At 41.7% G+C, this 23,798-nt stretch overlaps 1 long non-coding RNA gene across 1 annotated transcript; it reads left to right on the plus strand.

Moving 5' to 3' along the window:
* The first annotated feature begins 17,479 nt into the window (after nucleotides 1–17,479).
* Nucleotides 17,480–23,753, plus strand: LOC144586717 (uncharacterized). The gene is made up of 2 exons (XR_013541718.1): nucleotides 17,480–20,416; nucleotides 20,657–23,753. It is a non-coding gene; the product is annotated as an uncharacterized LOC144586717 (long non-coding RNA).
* Nucleotides 23,754–23,798: the final 45 nt, after the last annotated feature.

Below are 23,798 nucleotides of genomic sequence, written 5' to 3' on the forward strand. Positions count from 1 at the left end.
TCCTTGCACTTCATGCAGTCATAGTCTTCTCTCACTATGTTTACAGATAATCCAGCAAGTTTGCAGGCCAAACACCATTCTGAATAAGAAACCACAATACTGTACATCCAGTCAAACAGCAAACAACTCAGGGAGATCCCAGCACAGCGCAGCCTGAAGATGCATATCAAATCATGCTGAGCCAAACAGGGAGGGGCAGGGTGCTTTTATGGAATGTCATGACCCTCTAAAAGTGCCTTCCCCAATTTCTGTTGATTTTTCAGGAAGCACTGAAAATGGCATGGAAGTGCTTTCTAAGAGAAAGAGGGATCTGGTTCTTGTTGCCTTGGCAACCTGGCTGTTGTTTCCTGTTTTCTTCTGCTGTAGAGAAGCAGTGAAATTGCAGCAGAACAAGGGGCATCAGTTCAGAGGTGCACTTGGATGTACATTAGGATGCGCATTAGGTGCTGAATGCACTTTCCCATGCACATTCAAATACATATTCCAGTCTGCATTCGGAGTTGGATGAGGACTTCAGAGAAAAGACGACGGCATTTCTTTTTCGCCCTCACTGGCTTCATTAGATATACAGATCTGATGGGCTCTGTGATGTTATCATGTTTATCGACCGGTCGGGACCATGCAGTGCAGAAGTCATTACAAGTACGAGCACGCCAGAACAGCAGCCATTGAGGGGATTCATAGCTGTGGGCAGTCATAAAAGTGTATAAAACAATGGAAGTAATTGGAAAGCTTGAGATTTTCTCTTGAAAATGAGTCAGAAGACAAAATAAAGCAGATGCAATGCTAACAGTGGTGGTAGTTCTAGAAATATCGCTGGTCATTCTGGAAATGAAGCTATTGTTAACATTCTTTCAAAAGTAGTTGTTTGTACTAAAGTTGTAATCACTAACTAATCCATCATTAACCCTGTTGCTGTTTGTAACTAGTAAAGGCAAAGGTTCCCCTTGACATTTAATCCAGTCGTGTCTGACTCTAGGGGCAATGCTCATCCCCATTTCCAAGCCGTAGAGCCAGCGTTTGTCTGTAGACAGTTTCCATGGTCATGTGGTCAGCGCGACTAGACACATTACCTTCCCACCGTGGTGGTACCTATTTATCTACTCACATTTGCATGCTTTTGAACTGCTGGGTTGGCAGGAGCTGGGACAAGCGATGGGAGCTCACTCCGTTGCGTGGATTTGATCTTACGACTGCTGGTCTTCTGACCTTGCAGCACACAGGCTTCTGCAGTTTAACCTGCAGCGCCACCACATCCCTGATTGTAACTAGTCCACATTTGAAAGTGCTTGCATGGAATGGCACATTCAAACTTACCTTTGTTACTAAACAGATACAGTAGTTTAAATACACAGAATAGACAAGGGAAGAAAAGATGTAATTAAATTGAGAAGTCAGGACAGAAAGACTTGCACAGCAGTAGAGAAACTGGAAAGTTATAGGGGAAGATGACACTGGAGACCTCAGAGCTGAGACTGAACCAGAGACTGACCTGGAGAGAGGGCCAACAGAGGCAGAGGAGAAAACGGAGGAGGGCATTTGGAGAGATGCTCAGGAACAACTGAGGAGAAGTCCACCAAGCCTAAGGAGGGCAGGGAATAAGATCCAGAACCCCTTGGCAAGTGGGACTACATAATTAAAGGAGACCTCTGGAAAGGGGGTTCTGGCACAGATGAGGATGCTAAAAGAAAAGAGGGAAAACACTCAAACCCTTATCTGCCTAGACACCCTTATTCTTGGGGTGAGAGAGGCCAGAAACCACACCAGGGCAGATAGTGGGATGCCAGGCCTGGGAGCTGATGCTGACCCAACTCTGGTGCTGTCAGAAAGAGCATCAGGGTTGTTTCCATGGGAAGCAGGTTGAGACTTTGAACCTGGCAGAAGGAGGAATCCAATTCCTAGTGCAATACATGACCTGCCCATACTGAGGGTGTGCTGGCCTTCGCATTTGTGGGATTTGAGGTTTGGGACAGCATGGCTTCCTGTACTGATTAGAACTAGTGATTAACCCTCTCCAGTGCCAGTAGCCTGGGGTGGAGAGACAACCTTAATCCCACAAATGCAAAGGCCAGTATGCCATCAATTTGGGAAGGGTTAGTGCCATCAATTAGCCCTCGAGAAAGCCTGTCAGGTGAAACCTGTTTTGTTGCATCCCCCTTCCATTTGGAATAAACCCCATTGTCATGTTTATGGATTAAAGGGTGAAAGAATAACTGCTTGACAACTATGCCAGGACCAGCAGAGCTCATACACTGATTTTAAAAAATCCTAGAGATGCAATAAATTGGAGGGGAAAAGACAGAAGGTATACAAAAAGTTCAAGGGTCATAAAATGTAAATGTATGATGATTAGAGTTATATTGAAAAGTATCCAACTGTCATTAACAAGTTGCGGAGTGTATATGATTCATATACTATTGTATTTTCAAAATCAAAGTCAGGTGAGTCAAGAATCCTTGGTCTTCTGAAGCTCAGTGCTTCCATTGTTTTGGGTTAATGTTGTGGTAAACCACGAACAAAGGTGACTACCTAGGATTTCTGTTGACATCACTTGCTCAGCTGAACTACAGTACTTCTACTCTGGATGGTACAATGCATTTGTGTGGGTCTCTCATTGCTAAGCATTGCTGAAACAGGATGGAGAACTAATGCTTTGAAACGTCCATAGGAATGAAACATGGAACAGTAAGTGAAACAGTCTAAATGATCCTTTTAATGAACAGTTTCAATTTGATAATACTGCCCTCAAGTGGCAGGGCATTGTGAAGTGGTGTACCCCCATATGGTCTCCATCATAGGCATCCTTCAGTCTCGAGAGACTATGGTAACGTGCTCTGTATCGAGAAGTGTCCTCTCCAGACCATGAAGCCTGGGTAAAGTAATATGGAGGATAGGCTGTTACCCAAGCAGCAGATCCCCCCTCTCCATGTTGCTGAAATGGTCCAATAGAAAGGCAAGAGCCAATACAACTGATTCCAGCAACATCGCAGGAGTTGGCAGAACGACACGAACTGCCTCCAGGACTCTGGCTCCGGATTTTGCCTCAAGGTTGACTCCTGAAGCCTTTTCCATGAGTGGATATAGCCACAAGGCAGTGGAGGTTTGCAATCGGAGTTTTCCTTCTCCTAGATGGGCTGCCTTCCATGGCTGACGAGCCCTACCTACTGCTCTCTAATAGTGCAGAAGAATGATCGGACCTTTAAAACTTTCCTGCCTCCCAGGTGTATGCAATGCTAATTGGCTTTCCTGTTTACCATATTAGGGTCAGAGATAGAGTCAGAGAATTTGACTCTTATCAAATTCGCGGTCCTGGCACACCTTCGTTTAAGGCAGAAAGCCCCACCTCCCAGGCCATGCGGTGGGGGAGAACAAAAGAAAGCCTAGCAAAAACAAGCTCCTCAGCAAAATGTTGATGCAAACACACCTGGCCTTCAGCCTCAGCTCAGCCTCCCAGGGAAAAAGGCCCAGGTCCTGGCACACCCTCATTTAAGGCAGAAAGCCCCACCTCCTAGGCTATGCGGTGAGGGAGAACACCAGAGGACTGACATTTCTGGTCAAACTTTCAGCTGCTGCTGAAAGGGTTGGTGGCTGACATTAAAGACCATTTGGATCTCTCAGTGCATCAGATCCAATTTCCAATTCTGGCCATGGACAACTGCTGTAACCAATAAGGTTGTGGCCTATTCATCTCCAAAAGAGTTGTGTATTGTCTTCTTTACAGGTAGGTGTAGATGACCTGGGTCCTGCTCATTACTGGACCAACAATCCTACATTCAACAGAGAGGACCACTTATGACTGCAGATCACGGCAAGAGGCAGTTGAAGAGTTACTTCATATGTGGATCTGTTCGCAGACAAGACAGAAAAAAAAAGTGGTCTGAAAGAGACCAGTGACAATGGTATTGTATAGTTGGCAGTTCATTTATGATATCTTTATGGTCTGGATGAATGGTGAGGGCAATCTGGAAAATTTAAAATCTGACACCAGGTGGCTCAAAAACAAATGGTCACATCAATAGAACTATATTGTCCAGATTCAGCCCTCTGACAGTATGGCTGTTCTGTGGGTGCCCAGGACTTCTCAGCCCTGCCTCCTCTGGCCGGCACACACTCAGAGGCAAGGGCCAGAGTGCCCAAAGAAGAGCTGTGCAGTTGCAAGGCTGAACCAGCACTAGCTGCTGAATCAGCGGTTCATGCCCATCTTTACTTGATACCTTAGTAACTCGTCGCCTGAACCTAAAGAACAACACTTGGCATGATCTTTGAATACCCTTTGAATACTCTTCTGTTTTGTAAAAATGGAAAAGACTTGAAGAAGCCAGAAGCTGAAACATCTCGCTATTAACTTCCTGTCAGTCTGTTTATCATGCCCCCTTTTGCCATTCCTTGTACCTGAGGAAGCGGCCTGTATGTCCACACAAGCTCATGCTATAAGAAACACATTAACCTTATCGGTGCCACATGAACCCATTGTTACGAGCAACTCATTCCTTGTAATCAGTACTTCAAAGTTCTGAAAAAAAGTCTGCTTTTTTAGCAAGTAGGAATGCAATGGTATTGCTCACAATGGCTATAAAATTGACATTATATATAAGATCAATATATTTAGATGTTGCTTAAGGCCCTTGTAGATTCGGCTCAAATCTCTCTCATACGTAGGACTGCTACTTTTGTACCTGCACATGCTTCTTTATAAAACATCTCTCATATCTATGGCAAGCACATTCTTAGGAGCTCAGCTGTGTGTCTGGAAGTAAGCCCGGCGGAGTTAAGTGTGCAAAGTCAGTCGGAGTGTATGCTGTAATGGATTTGACCTCGAAGAGCACTACAAAGAGAAATCGCAGATAACCATCTGAACTGACTTCAGAGGTTTGTAGCCTTGACTCCCTTGATGCAGAGAGAAAAAAGGCTGGCTAAATACAGGGGAGTGAACAAACCAGAACTGCAAGAAAGAACATATTCTTAACGCTTAACCTGACTATAATAAGAGAAAACAAACAAGAGCCGCACCATTTAACAGATCTAATTTTAGCTTGTAATATATTTTTTTTAAAAAACCCAAACATGACTGATAATATGAAGTTGCCTCATTGTGTAGAACATTTCATCACCAAGCTAGTGCAACCTGTTGTTCTGGGAGATTTCAAAACAGCAAAAAAGAATTAGCCAAAATAAAATCTGTCTGTCTACTAATAAATCACTAAGACATGTACAGGAATTCAAAAGGTTTTGTCCTAATTAAAACATGTACTGTATTGGAAGTGGACAGGAGTTGATTTTCACTCTTAAAGTCCTGAAATGGTCTCTTCTTCTCTTTTCTGGCTATACATAGAGGATACCACTAGCTAGGATGAAATAGCTACCTCAGTCTGCAGATTTCAGGTTTCATGAAGGTACTGTGCACTGTTACTGCACAGGGAAGGTGGCAGTGAAATGTTTTCAAAAATATGTGATTTAGAAAAATGCAAACAGAGAACCTATTGGGACCCACCAGCCACATTCATAATAATGTGTTGTTAGCCACTTGTTTGGCCCAGGTCTACTGGAAGATGAGCCTGTAACCTTGTGCCATATCACAGTCCCAATTTGCCCTCCCCTCCTCTTAGCAGCTCTCTCTGTCTCATGGAAAGCTGCACTTTGTGACAAAGCCAGTTCTGCTTCTAGCACAGAAGATCAGGACACGGACTTACCTGGTCCCACATTGTGGCCGGACTGACTGCTGGGTCCTGTTGGCAAGTGGCAAAGAAGCCTGGGATGGCCCATACTGGCCTGACAACACCCCTCCCCCCACAGAGATTGGGCAAAGGGCGTGGGGCTGGTTGCCAGCGGACCTGAGAAACAGGGTTTCTAGTCTGGTCCGCCGGCACAGTTAAAAAGAAAGGCGAGCCTCCGCTTGGAGCCTCTGCTTGCCAGATCGTAATTCCCTCTGCCACCCACCCTAGTTGGTTGCATTACTTTTCTGTGCTCACAGGTTGATATGGTTATTACTTCGTTAGGTTTTATATGTTCAATCGTCACAACTTGGAAGGCATTTTCAGGCACTGGGAAGGATCCAACCAGTTGTTGGACAGCAGGCAGTGACCTGCATGTCTGCGTGGGTGAGAAATCCCCATGTGGAAACCTGGGCAGGGGACCTGGATCTTCCCCAGCTCGGGGGGGGAGAGATTTACCCCCACCCTAGGAGGCAGGGGAGACACGGAATGGCTTACATATGTGTGCCCTCCCAAGGGAACCGCCACCCAGAGGTCTCTCAAGGAGACAGTGGATGGGCATTGGCCTATGAGCTGCATCCAACCCAATGCTTGGCCAGGATGACTGCTGCTGTGATCAATAAAGTTGTGGCCTCTTTTTCTCTAGTTATGTTATGTGTGTCAGTTAATTCAGTTATTTAAGGACCAGCCAGCCTAGCAGTAGGCCTTCAAGGCCCTTGTGTCCCTCCCCAATCCAGATGCCTGGAGTGAGATCAAAGGGTTAAAGCCCCCTTAGTGCTATCCCAGTCGAAATCTCTTTTTCAGTGGCTTTTTAGCAAAGGAAAACTGGGCACCCAAGGACCGCTAATTTGATAAATACAACATCTTGTTTGGCACATTGGTCAGTTTTGTAGTGCAGAAACAATACATCACATGGAAATTGTAGAAAGGAACAAACGGCAGAGGGACAAATGCATATATTGAGGCTGCTATGCAGTGCACTAGGAGTGAGCAACTTTAATAAGTCCAGAGATCGAATCCCATTGTGAACTACATCCCTCACTGCAATGTTTATGAGCCAGTGAAGTTCGGTGCTACTTTTTCAGGTTGTGCTAAAAAAAAACCATTTAGATACTACCGATGATACTTCATGAATTGGCACCTTATTTCAGAGCAAAGGAAACTGGCCAGGGAGCTGCATTCAGCCCTTCAAAGCCTGTTGTATGGCTTCTGGGCCCCCAGGGGAATACTGCCCTTGAGCCTGTTGTTGCCCAGCCTTGTTTCACAGGCTCGGTTGAACAAAACATGCCTCTGAAACAAGGTGCTTGCTCCCCAGCTGCTTTGCTTTAGTATCTACAATAAATGGGGTTTCTTTTGCTATGGCAGGTTTGTGTTGCACTGCCAAATTCAACAGCAGGAATGGATGCTTTACTGGCCACAAATTCAGCACATGGGCTGTATATCGCCTACCCCAACACTTGCAATGATGGGTAAAGCCCACTAAGTACAAAAGGACTTACTTTTGAGTCAAAGTGCCATCACTGTATGTCAGGGTGGCATACAGCACACAATGGTAAGGCTTCATCTTGTGTCTTTTGAAGCTCAGGTAACTTGATCCAATGGAGAAGGTTGTTTATCTGTTGCATGCAATGCGACTCAACCATTTTTAATGTAAAAATGGGAATGCTTGTATGTCTTTCGCTCCTACTGCTTTAAATCAAAACACAGATTTACTGGAAAGTGTGCTACCCACAGCAAGCAAGTGTTTTCTTCTTCCTTACTGTGTTTAATATAAATCGAGAAATGAGATGACAAATATTCATGTATTTGTATTTGTAGCAGCAGGACAAGAGGAACAGTGACTATGTGGGTTTCTGCACTCCTATTAGTATGCTGAAAAAAGTATCCAGAGGATGCATGACACTAAATGTCTTAAAAGTGCATTTCAGCAGCTGCATAGTTAGCTCTGATTTATTAAAGTCGTCATCAGACTGTGTTCTTATTTCTCCTCTGAGAGCAGCACTCACCGTTAATGGGAGCACTGAATTTTCATATGGTTAACACTGCGGCAAACTTCTTAAAAAATTTACTTTACAAATGGAAGGATAATTTCCCCCCTTATATCAGTGGTTCTCAGCCTTGAGTTCCCAGATGTTCTTGGACTAAAATGCCCCACCTTCACCACTAGCTATACTGGCCAGGGTTTCTGGGAGTTGCAGTCCAAGAACATCTGAGGACCCCAGATTGGGAACCACAGTCCTCTATGATGCTGCAGAACATGTTCTATAGACAAGTCTGAACATACATTTACAAACACAGCTGGTAAGCTTCAGAGAAGTTACAAGTAACTCTCCATTGAATCTTGCTGTAGTTGGTTGATTTAAAAAGATCTAACCAGCTGTAAGTCCATCTACCCTCAATGTACGACTCAAAGATATCCATTGCAAGACTTATTTGTGAGTAGCATATACTGTATCTACCATTCTTTCAGCACATACTAAACAGTACACTGACATGGCTGTAATCTTCTCTGTGCTCTAGCGTGGAAGATTTTCAGTGGCAGAACACATTTTGTTCAAACTTACTTATGGCATATTTTATCCATAAAAATCTTTGTGTGACGGCTTCGTGCACTAAGAAGACTTCCATTCTCTCGATTGCCCCTTTGCTCTCCTTGACTCTTCTGGAAAAGAGACAGACAATTACACAGTTAAAACACCCACAAGCGAGAGCGGAAAACAAAATCTGTCATCTTGCTGGCATAGCCTACAGTGCATGAAAATATACAGGAAAGCATGAGGCAATTATCCTTGCTTGGAATAATTATCTTGTAGCAAAGAAGAATGTCATGTCGGATCTCCACACACTTACTCAGGTAGGCAAAAAAGAAAAAAAAAAGAAAAAAGAAAAAAAGAAAAAAGAAAGAAAGAAAGAAAAAGAAAATAAAGTGCAAATAAAGTTACAAACATGAAATGAGAGTTTATGCAAGAGAATGTCTTGCTAGTGTAGGAGCATGGAATAACATTTTTGCTCCTAATTAAAAACAACAACAACAACATATTGGCTGGAATTCCACTGCATATTGATGCTGGCATAACTCCATTCAGTTAAATTCCAGTGACAAATTACTACAATTTAAGAATTCTTTTTAATTTCTGTACTGTACATCCTTTTCCAACCTTCACCAAGCTTCCCTTGCTAAGGATCCTGTCAAATCCAGATGCAGATCCAGGGGATTCTGCTGCCTGTATGCCCTGCTTCTGGGCTTTCCAGAAGCTTCTGACTGGTGAACTAGAAGACGTTTTGATCGGATCCATCCAGACTGGAGCCAGCATGGATTAGTGGGTAATATTTTGTTCTTGGGAAATTTGAGAAATTCAAGTTCTGGTCCCTAATGAGCCATGAAACTGACTAGATAATTTTGGGCCTGTCTTCTTTCTTTATTCATGTCAGAAGTACCACAGTACAATTAATAAGTGTATCAGATAATGTTCACCCAATAACATTTGGTGCAGCTCACGTCAAATCTTCCATAGTGTATTGTCACAATCCCCATATGGCCCTTTGCTTGTTTCACCAAACTAAGAGCTCAAGCTACGTGTCTTTCAGCTGCCACCAGATGATTACATCAACATTATCTATTATTAATGATAAAGGTCCAGGCCATATGTTATTTTAAAAGAACTAAATAGAAATTGTTTATTGTTACAGATGTAGATACTTCAAGCACTGTTGTTAAGTCTTAACAGACATCCTCCTTCTTCCACTCTCAACCACCACTCTCCTGCCCAAATTCCAATTCTCTACTCTCAGTTTCCTCAGCTCTAACTTCCTAACTAAGCTCCCCCTCCTCCTGCTGAGTGTGTTGTATCTTGTGACTCCGCACCTCCAGCACTCCCATTGGTCTATGCAGATAGCATATGAATATTCATGACCTGGGCGAATGTCACATATATGTTGAGGGGTGTAGAGTAAACTGACATAGGTGGGAAGGTGCCTTTTGTTTTCTCTGCTAGCAAATAAATATGTTGTTCCAACCCCCCCCCCCCCCATTTTCTTAGATTCACTTTGGTTCTGTCAACTCCAGTCCATATCCTATTAGTTCTCTGTCTGACTGGGGGCTAGACTCTCCTGGGGTTCCATCCATTTTAAGAGGTAAGTAGTTCTTTCTATTTTTCCACATTATAGTCCTGTAATTCTCTACCATGGACCTCCCTGAAGAATGCAAGAAATGTGAACCCATTCAGTTATCCCATGGGAAATGACAGTTCACTGTTGGCTATTACTTCCACTCTGGAAGTATCATTGGATGAGTTGGGCCTGTCACTCTTGTTCTAAGAGGAAAGTGCCTGGAAGGTGAGCCATGCACAATGCCTTGAGCGCCCTAGCAGAAAATTAGGATTAATTCGTGATAATGTTTTTATGTCATAAAACAAACAGAACTTGCTGTGTTTCTTAACTGTTCCACGGTAGTTTTTTTTTTGTTGTTGTTGTTTCCATGTTTCACTCATTTCAGTAGGATGGTCATTCAGAATATGAATGTGAATATATATCCACATACACGTTGGCTGAAATCCTGTGGCTCGATTCTCCAGAAATAAATCTGAGAAATCCAGTCCAGGAATACATGTCTACAGACCAGCTATATTTTGGGTCATTACGCCTCCGTCATTCTGTTTCTTCTTTCAAAAATAAGAAAGCTGAGGCTAAAGAAGCTGAGTTATTACTGGTAGGAACTGGAAAAAAACTTTTTATGGACTATGCAAAAAGCCATAAAGGGAAAGGCACTAAATGTCCTGGCACATGGGCAGGATTTACTACATAAAAGAGTTTGGGTCCGCTTGCTCTCTGAATAAGCACATTCAAAATATTTTATACAATGCTATTCCATTACCATAAATACATCAGATTTGTCTGTTGCATTGTTTTTGCGTTTATTACGGGTAGGTCAAAGTTCTTCCACATTTTCCAAACATCACACATAACTTCTAGTATTTAAAATGCATTAGCTTGACACATTTCTTCCCATTTTATATGCTATTAGATTCTGACTCTGGCGTTATGATAAAATGAGGGAGTGCAACTCTGAACAGGCATTTCACTGTTAACTATAATGACCATTAGTGCCGTGAGTATGAACCATGAAGAAATGACAGTCTAAAATATTTCAGGGACAAATAAGCCTTCCTTCATTCTACTTCCTCTAACACAGAGAAATGTGATTAGGCACGATGCTCAACTGACTGTGAAGAAGGTGTCATGTATCAGTTTTCAGAGTTGTTGTGAATATGATACATTATCAATTATCCCTCGCATTGTTGCTTGCAATCAGTTGTATAATTAATCTGCCTGTGCTCTGTATTTGCCTCCCTTCCCCCGCTATGATAAAAATATTGGCATTGCCATGTGCAGTCAGTGCTTTATTTAATTCCAGTGATTTGCTTTTTAAAGATTCTTAACAATGAATACATTTCACAAGCATATTTAGATTAATCTAAGTGAACATGAACTCATTTCAGCTGAACAGGAACTAAAGTGCTTCATTGTGTTTTTCTGTGACCGTGTTTCCAGTCTGCTGTGCTCTCTTCTTTACAAGCAACAGCTTCAGTATAAGCTTGTTCTTCAATTTTATCATTATATCATGGTTCAATGCAGAACTAACCACCAGACTCTTAACAGTGGCTGCTAGCAGCTCTTGGTTTGAGCAGGGGAACCCCTCACTCCTCCATTTTGGGAGAAGATACTCCCTTTCTTACTGGCGTTGTGGGCTACTCCTGAATTTAAACACTTGAACAGTTGCAATATGCTGTCACTATATTTTGTCCTTGGCTTAAAGATTATTTCTCTGTAGCCTTGGACAGACCAGTGGCTGTTCTTCTAACAACTTCATTTGCCAAGAAGTCTTCAAAGACAACAAATCTCACATTGGGTGAAATGGCTTAATACCTTGTATGACAGAAACAAAATTCAAAAATGTCTTGATAGGCTCAAGCACTGGGCTGAAAACAACAGAAAGAAATTTAACAGAAATAAGTGTAAAGTTCTACACCAAGGGAAGAAAAAACAAATGCACATTTACAAGATGGCAGATACCTACCTGGCTCAGTAATACTACATGCAAGAAGGATATTGCAATTGTTGTAGATCTCATGCTGAATATGAACCAACAGTGTAATGTAGTTGCAAAAAGATAAAATAAATAAAATGCTTGTTGTAGATTTTTTGGATTGTTTGGCTATGTTCTGGAGGTTTTTTTCCTAATGTTTTGCCAGTCTCTGTGGCTGGCATCATCAAAGGACAGGAGTTAGAATTCTGTTCTGTGTTCTGGTGCAGTGTGTTATTTTATTGTTGTTGTTGTTGTTGTTGTTGTTGTTGTTGTTGTTGTTGTTGTTGTTGTTGAGTCTTTAAGTTGTGTACAACTCTTCGTGACCCCATGGACCAGGCCCTCCTGTCTTTCACTTTCCTCCTAAGAGCAGGAGGGCCTGGCTGAATTTTCATGGCTGCTGTCCCCATCTGCAGTGATCATGGAGCCCAAGAAAGTAAAATCTGTCACTGCATCCATATCTTCCCCTTCTATTTGCCAGGAGGTGATGGGACCAGTGGCCATGATCTTAGTTTTTTTGATGTTGACCTTCAGATTGTTTTTTGGGCTCTCCTCTTTCACTCTCATTAAGAGGTTCTTTAATTCCTCCTCACTTTCCGCCATCAGAGTGGTATACAGCCTTGTCATACTCCTTTCCCAATTTTGAACCATATTGTTCCGTATTTAGTTCCATATTCAGTTCTAACTGTTGCTTCCTGTCCCACATATAGTTTTCTCAGGAGATAGATTAGGTGGTCAGGCACTCCCATTTCTTTAAGAACTTGCCATAATTTGCTGTGGTCCACACAGTCAAAGGCGTTTACGTTGTCAATGAAACAAAAGTAGATTTTTTTCTGGAACTCTCTCGCTTTCTCCATAAGCCAGTGCATGTTAGCAATTTGGTCTCTAGTTCCTCTGCCCCTTCAAAATCCAGCTTGTACGCCTGGGAGTTCTCGGTCCACATACTGCTGAAGCCTACCTTGGAGGATTTTGAGCATAACCTTGCTAGCTTGTGAAATGAGTGCAATTGTATGGTATTTGGAGCATTTTTTTGGCACTGCCCTTCTTTGGGATCGAGATGTAGACTGATCTTTTCCAATCCTCTGGCCACTGCTGAGTTTTCCAAACTTGCTGGCATATTGAGTATAGCATCTTAACAGCATCATCTTTTAAGATTTTAAATAGTTGAACTGAAATGCCATCACCTCCACTGGCCTTGTAGTTAGCCATGCTTTCTAAGGCCCACTTGACTTCACTCTCCAGGATGTCTGGCTCAGGGTCAACAAGTACACTATCTGGGTTGTCTGGGACATCCAGATCTTTCTGGTATAATTCCTCTGTGTATTCTTGCCACCTCTTCTTGATGTCTTCTGCTTCTGTTAGGTCCCTCCCATTTTTGTCCTTTAGTTCATCTTTGCACAAAATGTTCCTTTAATATCTCCAATTTTCCTGAACAGATCTCTGGTTTTTCCTTTTCTATTATTTTCCTCTATTTCTTTGCATTGTTCATTTAAGAAGGCCCTCTTGTCTCTCCTTGCTATTCTTTGGAAGTCTGCATTCAATTTTCTGTAACTTTCCCTATCTCCCTTGCATTTTGTTTCCCTTCTCTTCTCTGCTGTTTGTAAGGCCTCGTTGGACAGCCACTTTGCTTTCTTGCATTTCCTTTTCTTTGGGATGGTTTTTGTTGCTGCCTCCTGTACAATGTTATGAGCCTTTATCCGAAGTTTTTCAGGCACTCTGTCCACCAAATCAAGTTCCTTAAATCTGTTCTTCACTTCCACTGTGTATTCATAAGGGATTTGGTTTAGATTATACCTGAGTAGCCCAGTGGTTTTTCCTACTCTCTTCAGTTTAAGCTTGAATTTTGCTATGAGAAGCTGATGATCAGAGCCACAATCAGCTCCAGGTCTTGTTTTTGCTGACTGTATAGAGCAGTGGTTCTTAACCTTTGTTATTCGGATGCTTTTGAACTGCAACTCCCAGAAACCCCAGTCAGGACAGCTGGTGGTGAAGGCTTCTGGGAGTTGCAGTCCAAAACTCCTGAGTAGCCCAACGTTGAGAACCAGTGGTATAGAGCTTCTCCATCTTTGGCTGCAGAGAATATAATCAATCAGATTACAGTATTGCCCATCTGGTGATTTCCATGTGTAGAGCCACCTCTTGTGTTGTTGGAAAAGAGTGTTTGTGATGACCAGCTTGTTCTCTTGACAAAACTCTATTAGCCTTTGCCCTGCTTTGTTTTGAACTCCAAGGCCAAACTTCCCTGTTGTTCCTTTTATCTCTTGACTCCGTACTTTAGCATTCCAATCCCCTAGAATGAGAAGAACATCTTTCTTTGGCGTCAGTTCTAGAAGGTCTTGTAAATCTTCATAGAATTGGTCAATTTCAGCCTCTTCAGCATTGGTGGTTGGTGCATAAACCTGGATTATTGTGATGTTGAAAGGTCTCCCTTGGATTCGTATTGACATCATTCTATCATTTTTGAGATTATATCCCATTACAGCTTTTCCCCCTCTTTTGTTGACTATGAGGGCTGCTCCATTCCTTCTACGGGCTTCTTGCCCACAATAGTAGATATGGTAATCATCTGAATTGAATTCGCCCATTCCTGTCCATTTTAGTTCACTGACACCCAGGATGTCAATGTTTATTCCTGCCATCTCCTGTTTGACCACATCCAGTTTACCAAGGTTCATAGATCTTACATTCCAGGTTCCTATGCAGTATTTTTCTTTGCAGCATCGGACTTTCCTTTCACTTCCAGGCACGTCCACAGCTGAGTGTCCTTTCGGCTTTGGCCCAACCACTTCATTAGCTCTGGAGCTGCTTGTACTTGTCCTCCAGTCTTCCTCAGTAGCATGTTGGATGCCTTCCGACCTGAGAGTCCCATCTTCCAGCATCATATCTTTTAGCCTTTTGTTTCTGATCATGGGGTTTTCTTGGCAAAGATACTGGAGTGGCTTGTCAATTCCTGCTCCAGGTGGATTGCGTTTAGTCGGAACCCTCCACTATGACCTGTCCGTCTTGGGTGTCCCTGCACGGCATAGCCCATAGTTTCTCTGAATTATTCAAGCCCCTTCGCCACGACAAGGCAGCAATCCATGAAGGAGAATGGTCCAAATTAGACTAGACCATTTTGACAGGACTACTCTACAGGTGACATGAAGACATTTGGTCTCTCAACATCAGCAGCAGAGGACTGCAACCACTAGGTAATAGCCCTTTGGCTTTAATCTGACTTCAGTTGGTTAAACCAGTGGTTCTTAACCTTGGGTTACTCAGGTGGTTTTGGACTGCAACTCCCAAAAGCCTTCGCCACCAACTGTGCTGGCTGGGGTTTCTGGGAGTTGCAGTTCAAAAACACCTGAGTAACCCAAGGTTAGGAACCACTGGGTTAAACCTACCGAGTTTACTAAATTATCACCCCAATTCTCAGATGGAGAACTCAGGTTTTCTGTGTCACTCCCTTCCCCGCCAATCAGAAACATCTGTTTCGAACCGAGGCTAAAAGGGGAGCTGTGTGTACACAGATGCCTGTGCTTCTTTCTTTGTAGATCTAGCTGCCTAAATTGCAACCATAAAATAGCAACAAGACTCCGTACCTCCATCTAAGAGAGAAAAGCCTGGCAAATGGTCAAGAACTGCTGGATTTAAGAGCAACATTCCTGGCCAAAAAAAAAAAAAAAAAAAAAAAAAATCTTGCCATGTACTTTTGGACTTTAAATTTTGGACTTTAAGTTCTTCACACTGGTACAATCCAGATTAAGTGGCATTTAATCCATGAAAGCTCAGTTTATTGTGCGGTTATTTTTTTTTTTAGTGATCTAGAAAGGTATAATTTATTTTTGCATTTGGATTTAATTTTGTTTGGGCCACACGGCTGCTCTTTACTTCTATAGATGAAGTTGACCAACATATCCAAAATCATTTTGAATGGAAAAGCCTTTTTTTTACCATTATTCAGAGATATAGGAACAATGTTTCTTACAGTGATATCGAAGCAAATCAACATAATAAACAACACTATTTTGAAGGCTCAAGTTGAATTCAGAAATGCAGTGTTAAACTCCATGGAATAGCACATAGATGGGAGTGGGAAGGAATTTTCAAAATATTCAAACAGAATGGTTAATTAATTTCCATCAAAATGTTTGATATTAAGGGAATGTATTTATTAGTTATTCCTCTCTTTAAAGAAACAGCTCATAAAAGCACTTGATCTTGAAGCCTATTTTGTAACGTGCTTTGCCCCAAAAATCCTGGCCTCAAATCCTCTTTGATAGAAAAGGAAGAAACATTTGAAATGTGAATTTATCATAGGATGTTACAAACTTCCTGGTTTTGGACGGTAGCCAATAAAGAAGTATTAAGATGTTTAAATAAAAGGCATTGTAAAAAACAGAAAACACAGATTGTTAGAATACTTCGATTATGTAATGAGAAATGAAAAAAGGCAGATTGTTGCAACTGAAGCAGGAGAAGAAACTATAAGTTGGGAAACAAGAAGCAGGAGAAGAAACTATAAGTTGGGAAACCTTGGTTTGGACACAACACAACAACGCCACTGTTTAGACCTGTTTAGAGTTAGTATAGACATGGGCAGAATGGAGACAAAGGAGGAAGAAAACAGCCTGTTGAGTTTACAAAGAGTCTAAAATGGAACAGGAAAAAAAATGCTTGGTTATTGGTTAACACTATTTTGTCCTAAAGTTACAGACAAGTCACATGGAAACATTTTTGGGAGATGCTTCTGAGAACTTTTTGACAGTGCATAATTATGGACTGCCATTCATGTCTGGCCTTTGTGTGTTCGACAGACTGATCAGAATTACATTTCTGAAAAGAATGATGAGGAGCACATGCTGTGCATTTTAAATCCACTTGGATCTCCTAGATACGTTAGGGTTTCATTCCTTGAGAATTAACTAATATGCATAAAATAATTACATATATGATCATATGTGTGTTATCTGCAAGTTAAATCCAATTTACAGTGATCCTAATACTACTTCCAGGATAAGTGAAATATCTAAGGAATGGTTTTACCAGTGCCAACTCTCCCTAGTGAGTTTCCATGCAGAGATTTGAACCCAGATCCCTTGAGTCCATCACTCTGTCCATTACACCATCATGTTAGGACACATATCTGAAAACTGTGTTTTCAGGTTTTTGTTATTTTCTTGAAGATATTGGATAAGCTTGGCCTTTTAGGAGACAGCGTTAATTTCAGATGACTTATAGACTAGAGTAGGCAATGCCTCCTGCTTCGTCACAAGGTGCCTATGGGTTTGGTACTTCAGCCAGTATTCCTGTGAAAGTGAGAAGGGCTCCATATCACAACTGCATAGTGTAGGCCATGGTTCTCAAACTTGGGTAACCCAGGTGCTCTTGGACTGCAACTCCCTGAAATCCCAGCCTGCACAGCTGGTAATGAAGACTTCTGGGAATTTGCAGTCCAAGAACACTTTGGTTGCCCACGGTTAGGAAGCCCTGGTCTAGACTGTACTTCACAGAAACGATTACCACAGGGGGCCATTGCATTGATCATCCTAGAGACTGGAAGGTGGTCCCTGGGGTTGTATTGTGGCTGGTTGCATCTGTCATCTCTGGCCTGATGGGACAAGTGAATTTCATTGGGCTTTGCTGCTTGGACGTTGCTGTTCCTTGCAATATGCCTAGACCAGGTCCTGGAACATTGCTCCTGGGAGTGCTTTGTGGCTTGTTCCACCATTTCCTTCTATCTGGATGGGGCAGGTGAATGTGGTTTGGCCAGCCTATTCAGAAGCCTGAGATTTTTTGTTTTTAATGTTGATTTTCTTCCTGAAATGGGTACTGGAATGTTGTTCCTGGGGATTATTTATGGCTTGCTACATCTGTCTCATCTAGTCAATTGTGTTGTGAATTTAGATGGGTCATCCTACTTGGAAGTTGCAGTTCTGGGCCATTGCATTCTGTTCTTGAAGGTTTTGGGGCAAAATGTGAAAGAGCAATGAATAATGAAAGAGTAATATTCATTGGGTTTGATGTCTTAAATATTATTTTGATGCTTGTCCAGCGCATCCTATGATTTTGGCATCATTTTTTTATTAAGAAGTCCTTGTTCTGGTCCCTTCTCTTTCACCTTTCAGTTGCCTACAATTTTCCTCTTTTCCAGAACCACCTTTCTCCTGTTAATGGCATCTTTTTCTGCATATGAGGGCAGAGTTGTAGGATAAGTATACTTTCCTCTTCTTCCTTCCTTCAAAATCATTTGGTTTTGGGCTGGAGTTGACTGCATCCACACTACGATAGAACATCCTCTGAGGATCAAGTCGGATGATACATGTAGGAAAACATGACAAGTTGATAATGATGCCACAGATTTGTGCCTGGACCATCAGACTGGCAAAGAAGCCTATGTATCTTAGTGGCCAATCACTAAACAAGCCAATTTGAACAATCCTGGAGGGGAGAAAGCTCATGTTACCACAGACATCTTTCTACATTTCAGGAATTCCCACTCCTAATGACTTCAGTACGAGCTTGAGCCTCATGAAAACATAAGCAGAGCCATCCTGGGTTCAGCTGGAACTCTATGCCACACAAACAGGACCAATCATAAACACATGAGAAAAGTTGTGCTAGATAGGACCAGAGTCCTATCTAGCTGTATATGCTGTTCCCACAGGGCACTACCCTTAGGAAGGCAACTGACAAGATGTAAGTGAAAATGCTGCAATGGAAGGCCCCAGAAATAGCCTCCTCCTGTTAATGATTCTCAGCAATTCATATTGAAAGGCATACTGCAGGTCATATATGGGTACTAAGAATAGGGCAGTGATAGTTACTCCTCCTATTTGTGCTGTTTTCTAGCTCCTCCTCCATTCAGCAGTGACACTGGCTGCATGGTCATCACTGAACTACTGTTGCATTACAGGAACTTGCTTTACACTGACTCATAGCATCCGGTCCAGTATTGTCAACTCTGACTGACAGCAGCTGTCCAGGGTATGAGGCAAGATTCCCTCCTATCCCTACCTGGAGAGCTTGCTAGTCTCCCATCTAAGTTCCAATGAGGCCTGAATCTGCTTAGCTTCTGCAAGCAGGGGAGATCAGTGAGTTGAGAGTGACATATTGAGACTTAACATTGGCGCCCATGAGTCAGGACCAGCTCAATGGTAATGCGTCCCTGTGGCTTCTGTCTGGAGGATTTCTCTGCCCAGGGTTTCAGCAGTTCTCTGATGCTGACAATAGAAAATAATTATTGCATGCGAATCCTGGCTCTCTTCCTGCCATGGTGGGAAAGGGATATATGGGCAGAGAACAGCTGTTCCACAGAGTTCTATCCACCACCCATCAATAAAACAGCTTTGCTAAGTGACCCTCCCACTGTATTGTTTTCCTTGTTGTAGCTGGGAATTCATATTCCATCCTATGGTTGTTGATAAAGGGCAAGTGACAGACAGACAGACAGACAGACAGACAGACAGACAGACAGACAGACAGACAGACAGACAGACAGACAGATAATGCCAGTCCAACAGCATAGGATGAGTGTCGCATATCACATTTTTTCATAGGTAGGTAACAGCCTCCAGAGTATGCCTCCTTTCCCCTTATTTCTCTGGGCTGACATTGGTATTCTGAGACAGTTTTCAGCTGAGAACTGTGTGAAGCTGTTCCATCAGAGCAAGGGTAAATGAGCCTTAGAAGAAATCTCTTTCTCCCTCTCTTTCTCATCACCGTCAGAAGAGGCTTTATTATCAAAATGGGCTTCATGCAAATAAGAAAACTGTTTTTGCTAAAGGTGCATTTAATATCATTGCTGTGGCAATAATAACATTCCACGGCTAGAGCTGAATGCTTTATGCAGTTTGAAAAAACTTTGCTGTTATTTGCACGATGTAGTGCTGAATAAATGGAGGCGAATGGGGTTTTTGTTTTTCCTCCATATCATAAAATTTGAAAGCAGTGGAATATTTAAAGCCTGTCTTGAGGAAAGAACAAGCTTTTCATTGTAGAGTCCCTTCAAAAATGTTGCTGACGTTGCTTGCAGTATCTTATCATGATCATCACCACCATTATTGTCATTGTCATCATCATCATCAGTATCAGTTTGGATTATATATAATTTGCATTAGCTTCTCTGTCAAGACATAATTTGATATGAATAATTAAAGGTAAATTCATTTCTGCCCCCAAGCAGAAAGTGCAGATACAAAAAAGTTGCCTCTTTTGAGTTTTGTCTTCTCGCAGCCTTGGTACATATTACACACAAAGGCCCCTGGTTTGCCATCCCCTACTTCTTCATTTGCTGCAGGAAAAGCTGCCTTGTGAAGTACAGGATGGTACAGTAAAGGAGGAGATCGGCCAAGGCTGAGACAGACTTTCCCTGAAGCATCTTCCTTCCTGACTGCCCTGTTCTGATATCACTTTTCCCGAAGAGGAAAAGAATGCTAAGACTCCATCATCTGAGCCCATGTAAAATCTATATTTTTGACCTGCGAGTGGGAAGAACATGAAGACTGTCCAATGCAAGGCTGGTCCAAGACAAGATGGTGTCTCCTTCCATTCCATGTACACAAGCAACCTGGATTGGCAGCTAAAACCAGACCATCAACGTTGGCCACGGGATAGGGCCTCCACATTTACCCAAAGGCAATGGGTGAGTTAACAGAGTACAAGACTGGTCGTATAACACAAAACTTTTTCCTTAAAGAGAAGGGAATGAGTGGGGAGCTTGAGAAGAACAGTGTGTGTGTGTGTGTGGTGGTGGAGGACTGCTGTTGCTGCTCCCCAGCATCTGTCAGCTGAGATAGTTTTTTCACTTTGCCTAGTGATAGGTTTAGCTCCTGGTTTTGTGCTGAATTCACTCAGGATTCTCTTTTCAAATGTCTCTAAATAGGAGTTCCTGGGCAACCTGGAGAAAGACGTTCCTTCCCACTGCTTGTCCTCAGCATCCAATATCAGGAGGTACACAAGGGATGGTGGCAATTTTTTTCACTACTGGATGTCACCCAGAATAATCTTCTTTCAACCTCAATGTGTTCATCCATTTGATCAAGATGTTTCTGAGCAATAGCTATGTATGGATTTCATGTTCTGGATGCTTTATCTCAACGTTTTGAAACAAGTACCTATCTCGGAATGTGAAACACTGACTACAGCCTTGTAAGGATTAAATTGGCAATCCATGATGCCCTGGCAATAAAGGGGGAGGTGGTGGAGGAAAGAGAAAGCAATATGTGTCTAAAGTGATATCTGCATTTATTCATGCCTCCCTGCAGAGTTCATGCTATGTTATTTTGCATTAAGAATAGGAGGCAATCCATGGTTTTTAAATTACCCAAATGTTGCAACTTCATGTACGTCGCATTCAAGGAATATGGGTTGTTGTATATCATTGAAGTGAGTTTTAACGAAACAAATTTAATATTTTATTTTTTCATGTTTATGTAAAAGGGAAGTGAACGGACAAAGGTAACAATGTCCTTTTTTGTCACAATGTGCCGTAGCTTTTTATTTGTTAGTTTTACAATTATCTATGAAAGCCGTCTAAGCTTTTATTTTACTAATATGTAAAAATACTTGAATCTAATCTATTATTTTATTAATTGTCAGATGCTTAACCAAATCTTTAATTGGCCATACATTTTTTGTTTGCTATCAAGCTAACTGTGAAGAAAGAACATTATAAGAACCAATATGGTTCGTAGCCAAATAGATGAACAGCAGAATGATAACAAAATGGTTATAAAAATCCAATTAACATTTTAACTATTTAAAAAAAAGCTTGCTTCTTTTAATGCCACAAGCTACTAATGTCAGACAGTAGATAAAATTAAACATTCTCATGTGGTTTTACAAGAAACATTGCTATCAATATTTAATGCACTGTGGCAGAATTTAGTAGCATTTGAAAGAACACAAATAAAACTAATCAGAAATCACCTTTACAGAACCTTTCACAGAAGACACAGCACACTCTCACATATCCCACAAAGAGTCCATAGGTATGGTCCTGGGCACTAGGGGCCAAGGGCACATGGAAAAGTCAAAAAGTACATTCACATTAAATATTATGTATGTTTGCACTGTACAACACCAGTTGACTGTCACAGTTAGAGGTGAACGTGAATCCTGGTTATTCCATTCTGTACGGGGCACATGTAAAGATCTGTGGATTTTTACATGTCTTAAATATTCTCAGTAGCAACGTTACTGTTGTCTACTATGTTTTTATGCATGCAAAAGACAGAAAAGTATGAGAGTTTGAAACAGAGTGAAAATGTGCTGAATATTACAGTGGTCTGGAAGTATTACACACACACACACACACACACACACACACACACACACACAGAGAGAGAGAGAGAGAGAGAACAAGAACTGAGGATTTCTATCAAATTATTTGACAATTTTTTTCTCCAAAAGCAGTGTAATGGATCCAGAATTTTGGAGTTCCAGGCACAGTGGAATGCAATGGAAACTAGAACCAGATACTTATCAACTTTCCCTTAGAATTTATTTCAGGTTTTAGTGACCTTAAATGTGACCTGAATATATCTGATGGGTTCTGATGGGTGTCATTTTCTCAATTCCTCTTTGGTGTTTGTTGCATCGGTGTGCTTCTAGGTTTACAACTCTACATGTCCCCAACATATCATGTCAACACATATGTACTTAGAAGAAAAAGAGAGAGTTAACAGAGAAAGTAGCATAAAACACATTGAAAGAAGACCCACAAATATATACTAAAAGAGACTTTTCAGTTTAATGCATTTCAACTATACAAGTGGAGGCTTTAAAAGGAACCAAGAGTCTGTGTAATTAATCTTGACTAGCATGAAAGCCTATACCTGTTGGTTTTTCATCTGCAGACATGCAAACCCAGCACACTGAAATCCATGTGCTTGCATTTCTATAGAATAGTTAATTCTGTATGGCAGAGATGGAGAACCTGTGGACCCTGGGCTAGGTTTGATCTCTAGAGGGTCCTGATCTGGAGTTTAATCTTCATTTGCAGACATTGGTATAATGATAGGAGATTATGATAATAGGAAGCTATTGAAAGTCTGGACAGCTGCTGCATGGAACTGAGATCCGATTTGCTGTCTAGGAAGTTGTCCAAGGAATAAACTCTGGTCTGTAGCACAGGAAATTGTTGTGGACGGCTGAACTCTGGGGTGCAACCCAGAAAACAGTTGCATGGAACTGAGTTGTGCTTTGCATCCAGAAATCTTTTTTCTTTTTCTTTTTGCATGGGGATTAGATATGCACACATCTGTTTTGCGTGCCTGAAAATATCTTGTAATGTCTTGAGTGGGCATGTGTACAATTGATCTATACTGTACTTTGGCCTTATTTCATGCCCTCAGCTTACCACTGGAATATGGCTCCAAAGACAGTTCTCAAGTTGGAATTTGGCCTATGGTTTGAAAGAATTTGTCCACAGTGATATCTTTTTTAAAAAAATCTCACAATGTTTATTTAAAAGCAATCTAACATATTGTCCCCCCTCCATCTCACTTCCGAACTCTACCTCAGATCATGCTGTTAGTTTCCTGAAAACATATTGTGGCGTTCACCCTTGTTAGGTTAAATAAGTCATGCATGATTCATGTTTTATGCCGATATGGTTGAGAGGTGGGGCCACTAGAGATGTTAAAAGGCAGAGCCAGAGAGGAGGAGTTAGTTTTACAGTCTGGATCAGAGTTAAAGAGAGAGAGAGAGAGGTGGGAGATCTGAGTAGTAGTTAGTCTGAGGAGTGTATAGTAACCTGTGATTTAATATAGAAGATTGATATAGATGATTGATGAACCTGAAGAAAATACTCATGAATTATTAATGAGACATCTGTAATCAATAAACCTGTTTTAAGAAAACGTGAGAACTGAATGGACCTTTGTCTTTCCTAAGCAAAGTACGTTGATTTAGTAATCAACTGGTGGGAGCGGGTAAAAAGGTATTTTTGTTTGGTTTTCCTGCATGTGCTCTGTGTTTGTAAGAGAAACAGGGGCCACAAAGGGGTAAACATCGCACTTACG

Source organism: Pogona vitticeps, chromosome 1, assembly GCF_051106095.1.
Source record: "Pogona vitticeps strain Pit_001003342236 chromosome 1, PviZW2.1, whole genome shotgun sequence".
Lineage (NCBI taxonomy): Eukaryota > Metazoa > Chordata > Lepidosauria > Squamata > Agamidae > Pogona > Pogona vitticeps.